At 29.7% G+C, this 8,355-nt stretch overlaps 1 long non-coding RNA gene across 1 annotated transcript; it reads right to left on the bottom strand.

The window, feature by feature from the left end:
• Positions 1 to 7,394: 7,394 nt before the first annotated feature.
• LOC110934529 lies at positions 7,395 to 8,056 on the bottom strand. The gene is made up of 4 exons (XR_002588411.2): positions 7,977 to 8,056; positions 7,676 to 7,735; positions 7,524 to 7,592; positions 7,395 to 7,453 (listed from the first exon to the last, which is right to left on the bottom strand). It is a non-coding gene; the product is annotated as an uncharacterized LOC110934529 (long non-coding RNA).
• Positions 8,057 to 8,355: the final 299 nt, after the last annotated feature.

The raw sequence follows: 8,355 nt of genomic DNA, 5'->3' as shown, positions 1-8,355 counted from the left end.
GATTAAATCTATTGATGGTCAAGATTACTTCCTAGGCTTCCTAGCCAAATAAACTTTCATATTATATCCTAACCCTTGAAAACAATTATATTATTCCATATATTAAGAAGCAACAACTTGGTGCATATGTGGGTTGTAACATGGGCATGGGGAGTGTTTCAAAAAAAACTTAGATTTTTGACTTTTGCTTACTTGTCTCTTACTTCTCTTCTCAACAACCAGACATCTCCATCTCCATCTTCATCTTCACCGATCATCTCCATCTCTCTTCTCTCTTCCCCCTCTCTCTAGAATGATTCTGGGAAAAAGAAGGAAACCCAACTTCCACTCATAGCAATCGTCTTCTTCCTCATTGTCCTCTGTACCATCTTCTACAATGAACCCCGAACAACTCCAATACTCAAATCGGAGTGTTGGGAGTCCAAGGGTGGAGCCGGTCTCTGTCGACAGGGAGATGGTGGTGTTCTGTCAAAGTCAGTCCAGTGTATCTGTTTCACGGCGGCGCTTAGGGTTCCGACGACCCTCTCTGTTCTCCGGTCAAGACTCCGGTGGATCTGAACCCTGACACTGGTGACCGGGTTCACATTTCCATGGATAATTTGGTTTCCTGTACGAAGGTATGTTTCAATTTTACTCAGTTAGTACTCTAATTTCCTTATATGATGCTTGCATTTCTCGATTTAGGTCCAGTAGTTGCATGTGCTATATTCTTGCTCTCTTGGCTGCTGGTTTTTTGTGTTGAAGTTGTGGCTGTTCCGGATTCTAATTACCATTGTAAGTTTGAAGGGATTTTGTTTTTATCGTTTTGATGTTTTAGATTTTGCCATCAATTTGATTGTTGTTGTTTTTTGTAGGTTAACGAGTACACGTCACCCGCGCGTTACGGCGGGATATTGAAAAAGGCTAAGATAAAATATTAAAGCTAAGATAAAATATGTTATATAATTTATATGGTTTTACGTAATGTACAATTTAAAATATTTTTCAAAGCTAAGATAAAATATGTATTCATGTCGTATGGATTAATTTGAATTATTAACAAAAAAGATTGGATTGAATCAGAAGGTATAATCAGGAACTAATTAATATGGGATGAAAACACAATCAATTGACATCAATTTTCTGTAATTCATATTTCTTACTCTCAACAATACCATGTTGATTGTTATATCTAAATTATGTTTAATTGCGATTTCGGTTCTGATATCTATTAATTTTTAGAACCAAACAAAGTTTGGCATAAACCATGATCTCGGTTCCGACATCCATCAATTTTCGGTTCTCGGTGTGGAATCTTAAGTAGGATAGTTATAGGTTTTGATGTGTAATAAGTTGTAAAGCGGTTGTCAAACAGATTCCTGTTTTACATTAACCGGAAACTATAAAAACGAATAACGGTATTGTTTCGATAATACCAATATCGGCGCTAACTGTTTTTCTATATCAGTTTCTTAGAATTTTATTGCAAATTAGTTTTAGCAACCTTACCTTTGTGAGTATTTATTGAAAGTACATTTTTTGTATTTAACTTTTATTTTTATATTATATAAAATATTTAATACATATATTACGCAACTTTAAATATTAATCTATTAAATGTATCACTCTTTTTAACCCTTTTTAAGGTTAAAAAAATTGATTCTATAATAAGTGGATTTTAATTTTGTAAAAACATGAAACCTTTAAATAAAATTTGCTTTTGTGTTGGGATGGGATGGAGCTGGGACACGTCAATCTTCAAAAAAAATTATTTACCCGTTACTTAAATATATTTACTTATTATTTAATGTAATTTATTATATTAAGGGGCTGTTTGTTTATCTCTTAATGAGACTCTTAATGGTTCAGACCTCTTACTGGTTGAGCACTTAATTGTTCAGACTGTTTGTTTAACGAACAGATGTCTGAATGGTTCAGACATTTGCCTCTGAATGGTTAAGATTTATACAGAGTCTGAATGGTTAAGACCTCTAATGTGAATTGGTCAGACATTTGCCTCTGAGCGGTTAAACATTATACAGGCTCTTAATGGTTCAGACATCTTACTGGTTCAGCACTTAATGATTCAGACCTCATACTGGTTCAGCACTTATCCTTATCCTTAGATCTTGTGAAACAGCCACTAAATCTTAAGAAACGAACTTGAAACCATTTCCTTAACCATATAATTCATATACCTTTTACAATTTACATTCCAGACACGCCAACCCCAAAACAAAATAACCACCACCGGCAATGAGCACCAAACTGCACCGTTACCGGCCCGCCACAACAAAAGCACCGCCCGTCACTACCACAACACAACCGAACTACTAACCGTCACGGTCTCCGTATCACCGTGACACCGTATGCCACCACACGTCGTCCACACACCGGAAACACCGCCATCACAGTTTTTCCGGGACTCCATTCAATTACCGTCGTAATGCGACTCAACGTCACCGGTGACCTGCTGTCGTCTTCGCGCAGACACGCGACTACCGCCGACACCGTTCGCAAAGTCGAACTTCTGGAAAAATCAGGTTTTTATGTCACTGCCGTTGCTTGATCCGACCATGATTTCATGTCTACTCACCAAATTTATCTAGAAAACACTGGCACTGACGCCACTGCCAGAGCATGCCAGCGCCTCCATTTTTTTCTCTTGTTGCTGGAAATCGATAAACCACCCTGTACTGTGAATGTGATCTCCTGTAAAGCCTTCACTTCGCCAGAAAACTAATTGATTACTCGATAAGAGTTATGATTTGAGGAAACCTGAAACATGCAGACGGGTTTTCATTATTCGATGCGTGTTATGGTTTCTCGTCAGTGATGACTGATGTGCGTGTCGGTGCCGATGGTGGCATTGAATATCGCCAGAGGTAAAACTATGTCGTTGCGACCGGAGAACTATTTGATTCTGGGGAATTCAAATCTACTCTTCGTCTCCCTTAGTTTGATTGAAGATCTATACATACATATTGAATGAATCGTTGCCTTCTGTTCTTTGTTAACGAATTGATCCGAAGGTTGGCTGGAAACCGTTACATTGATAGGAGCGATGCGATGGTTGGCCGGTAACCGTTACATTGTTAACGTAATACTTTTGTGCGTCGTGTTGTAAATGACGTGTTATTGTAATTTTTTATTCAAATGGTGCTCATGTATGCGACGTAACCGCAATTTAGTTTGATTTTTTATTCAAACGGTGCGTCATGTATGCGACGTAACCGCAGTTACTAATTGTATATATGTATAACTAGGTCATGTATGCGACGTAACCGCAGTTACTAATTGTATATATGTATAACTAGGTTATAACCCGGGAATACTCCCGAGTTGTGAATCTTTATATCTAAAAAATAAATATGCATCTATATATATTAATTAATAAAAATATACCATGTAGTTGTGAATCTTTATAACCCGGGAACTTCCCGGGCAGAAAAAATCAATTTATAATCTAATTATGTCATCAAATAAATTAAAAGACATGTTTTCAAACGTTATTAAGTGTTTAAATAAATAAGTTAAAATTGAGAATAGAAAAATTAACCTTAAAAACAGTAATGTGTTTATGGAAACAAAAACCACTTTAAAAAGAAATTAAAGGTATCTTTAAACCTAAATAGGAAAACTCATAAGTGACAAAACTAACAATATCAACTTCAAAAGATAATGACATAAAGTTTCAAAATTATGCCTAAACAGAAAATTTAATAAAAAATAAGAAAGAGTATACATATCAAAAAACAAACAATACCAACAACATTTAACTAACCTGTTTTGGTAGACGAACATTCCGAGTCTGAATTTCAAAAAAGATTGAGGATTGACCATGGGATAATTTTGAAATTGTTCATTTTTAGATCAACAATATTTCAATTTTGAGATTTAAAATTTGAATTTAAGATTATTAATTTCAGTTTTAAAATCTAATTCATTCGTATATTGTTAATGAATTCCCCATGATACCCAAAGCAAAATAATATAAATTCAAAAGAAAGTGTAAGAGTGAGAGATCACGTACATTGTAAGATTCCTTGATATGATAAAAATGAACTCCTCAATTGATTCCTCTCCACACATCAGCATGATATTTAAAAAAATCATCCAAATCAAATAAGTGAGATTGATTGAAACAAACAAAATAAACAATGAGAGGTTTATAGATTCATCTAACCTGTTACAAATTGACCTCGTTTTGAGTGCATAAGTCAAAAGCTACTTTCCAATCCATATATCTCATGATTTTTTAACATTCACAGTGACAACCCGGATATGCGAAAATAAATCGATCCATAACATACCTCTCATATGAATAGTCGTCATTGTTTTTACTCACAAATCTTTTTGAGAAACAAAAAATCTAACCATAAACACACAATCTAACGATATCTTGAAGAAAAACAAAGAATTTTTTTTCACATGTTGATGTTTTTTTGTTGTACACAAACACAAATCGGAAGATCGAGAGAATCAATCATGAAAAAGAGGATTAAGACAGAGTTAGACAAAAATTTTATAATCAATGTAAATAAGGAAAATATGATTACCTGTTTGTCGATCTTTCAAGATGTAACGAAATCATAGTTAGATTCCTTGTAAGGTGGTTGTTCTCCCCACATTAATGAAGCAAATTCATTAGGTGTTTCCTATCAGTGAAAACAAAAAAATAAATAATTAAATACATAAGTCTAAATACAATATGTTTAGTAATCATAAAACCAATAAACATACCAAAAAAAATAGGATCATCGTCCTCAATCAGCTTTAAGAATGAAAGACTGTTGTTACTCAAATCCATACCTGCAAATTAAATGTGAACGGTTTAAACACGTAAAAACGATAAATTATTTATAGAAGTAAACTAATAATAGCGGAAAACATATAAAACCGAAACAAACAAAATAAAAAAGATTTCAAAAAACGTAACACCATTTATTTATAGAAATAGAAACCCTAATTCCGGAAAATTATCATACTAAAAATAAATCACCAACTAAATTTAAAATTGCTCAAAATTTTAAATTTATAATTTGAATTTCGGAAATAGAAATAGAAATAGAAACCTTAATTCCGGAAAATTATCATACTAAAAATAAATTTACATTTGAGGTTTCAAAAATAAATCACTAACGAAATTTAAAATTGCTCAAAATTTTAAATTTTAAATTTGAATTCGAGAAATAGAAATAGAAACTTTAATTCCGAAAAATTATCATACTAAAAGTAAATCACTAACGAAATTTAAAATTGCTCAAAATTTTAAATTTAAATTTGAATTCTGGAAATAGAAATAGAAACCTTAATATTATAAATTTGAGGTTTCAAAAAACGTAACACTATTTATTTATAGAAATAGAAACCTTAATTCCGGAAAATTATCATACTAAAAATAAATCACTAATGAAATTTAAAATTGTTCAAAATTTAAAATTTAAAATTTAAAATTTAAAATTTGAATTCTGAAAATTAAATTACTAACATCCAATCCTGCAAATTATCATACAAATTTTAAACAAAAACAAATTCAATAAAAAGAATGCTGATCGTTTTGATGCATAAGTCAAAAGCTACTTTCCAATCCATATATCTCATGATTTTTTAACATTCACAGTGACAACCCGGATATGCGAAAATAAATCGATCCATAACATACCTCTCATATGAATAGTCGTCATTGTTTTTACTCACAAATCTTTTTGAGAAACACAAAATCTAACCATAAACACACAATCTAACGATATCTTGAAGAAAAACAAAGAATTTTTTTTCACATGTTGATGTTTTTTTGTTGTACACAAACACAAATCGGAAGATCGAGAGAATCAATCATGAAAAAGAGGATTAAGACAGAGTTAGACAAAAATTTTATAATCAATGTAAATAAGGAAAATATGATTACCTATTTGTCGATCTTTCAAGATGTAACGAAATCATAGTTAGATTCCTTGTAAGGTGGTTGTTCTCCCCACATTAATGAAACAAATTCATTAGGTATTTCCTATCAGTGAAAACAAAAAAATAAATAATTAAATACATAAGTCTAAATACAATATGTTTAGTAATCATAAAACCAATAAACATACAAAAAAAAAGAGGATCATCGTCCTCAATCAGCTTTAAGAATGAAAGACTGTTGTTACTCAAATCCATACCTGCAAATTAAATGTGAACGGTTTAAACACGTAAAAACGATAAATTATTTATAGAAGTAAACTAATAATAGCGGAAAACATATAAAACCGAAACAAACAAAATAAAAAAGGTTTCAAAAAACTTAACACCATTTATTTATAGAAATAGAAACCCTAATTCCGGAAAATTATCATACTAAAAATAAATCACCAACGAAATTTAAAATTGCTCAAAATTTTAAATTTATAATTTGAATTCCGGAAATAGAAATAGAAATAGAAACCTTAATTCCGGAAAATTATCATACTAAAAATAAATTTACATTTGAGGTTTCAAAAATAAATCACTAACGAAATTTAAAATTGCTCAAAATTTAAAATTTAAAATTTGAATTCTGGAAATAGAAATAGAAACCTTAATATTATAAATTGGAGGTTTCAAAAAACGTAACACCATTTATTTATAGAAATAGAAACATTAATTCCGGAAAATTATCATACTAAAAATAAATCACTAATGAAATTTAAAATTGTTCAAAATTTAAAATTTAAAATTTGAATTCTGAAAATTAAATTACTAACATCCAATCCTGCAAATTATCATACTAAAATTTATCATGCTAAAAATAAATCACCATTTATTTATAGAAATAGAAACCTTAATTCCGGAAAATTATCATACTAAAAATAAATCACTAAAATTAAAATTTGAGGTTTCAAAAATAAATCACTAACGAAATTTAAAATTGCTCAAAATTTTAAATTTAAAATTTGAATTCCAGAAATATAAATAGAAACCTTAATTACGGAAAATTATCATACTAAAAATAAATCACTAACGAAATTTAAAATGGATCAAAATTTTAAATTTAAAATTTGAATTCTGGAAATAGAGAAAGAAACCTTAAAATTTTAAATTTAAGGTTTACAAAAACGTAACACCATTTATTTATAGAAATAGAAACCTTAATTCCGGAATTATGATACTAAAAATAACTAACGAAATTTAAAATTGCTCAAAATTTTAAATTAAAATTTAAAATTTGAATTCTGAAAATTAAATCACTAACATCCAATCCCGTAAATGTTTTAACATGCATAAGTATTTTTGTTTCTAAACTTTGAACGTGTACGATGTGCGATAAGAGACTCATCGGACACAATCATAAATGTTTTACATTTCCGAGTGGCCTAATAAGTTGAAATAAATAATAATTACTTGTTTTTTAAAAGATATAAATTTAAAAGTAAAAAAGTTATATATGATACTAAACCTTCCTCTTTCTCGGCAAAACACTTTGAGCAACATCAACTGTATATTTCGGAATGGCCTAAACAGTAAAAAAAAAATACATAAGTAACTACCATTATTGGAAAACATATAGAATCAGCATAACTCACATCAGAAACAAATGTGGAGCACAGACTCGGTTCAGAAAAAACAACATTTGTTTTCCCTGTAGGATCAACCTAAATAACAAAAAAGAATAAAAAAATTAATATACAATGAATTAATAAATTGTATTATATAATACTTAAATAAGTAGATATACATGGGACTTGTTCTTGGGTATCAAAAATTTGTCCAGATCCGTCTCAAACTTGCTTTTGTCCTAAAAAAAGGGAAACATATATATTAAAAAAATGTAAAGAAATAAACTTAAATTCTAAAAAATATAATGAAGTAACTGGAAAAAAAACCCTTTAAAATTAGATTTTTTTCAACACCAACAATTGTTTTCGCCTTGGGATCATCCTACGAAAGGTAGAACATTAACCTTTGGAAATGAAAAAATAAACGTAAAATAATTCACTTAATTACAAAATCATATAATTTATTGAATGAACATAAACCTTTAAAGTTAAATCTTCATCACAAACAACCCTTGCTTTGCCTTGCGGTTCAGTTTTTTTATCCCAATCATCTTTGAACTACGTATAACAAAAATAATTGTTTAACAATATAGTACCCATAATTATTAAATTTAATAAAGTAACGAAAGAAAAATTGACGAAAACTGTTTAACAATATAAAAAGAATAATAATTAAATTTAGTAAAATAAAAAAAAAACAAAAAAATGACAAAAAATTACCTTCTTCTTAAGATCTTCCATTTCAAGTAGAGATGAGAAAAAGTTATCAAACTTCGAATCATCAATATCCTACACAATTATAAATAAACAAATAAAATGTATAAATACAAAAAAGATATTTATAATACGTTTTAATAAA

Source organism: Helianthus annuus, chromosome 4, assembly GCF_002127325.2.
Source record: "Helianthus annuus cultivar XRQ/B chromosome 4, HanXRQr2.0-SUNRISE, whole genome shotgun sequence".
NCBI lineage: Eukaryota > Viridiplantae > Streptophyta > Magnoliopsida > Asterales > Asteraceae > Helianthus > Helianthus annuus.
This window is presented reverse-complemented; position numbering and strand designations above follow the sequence as displayed.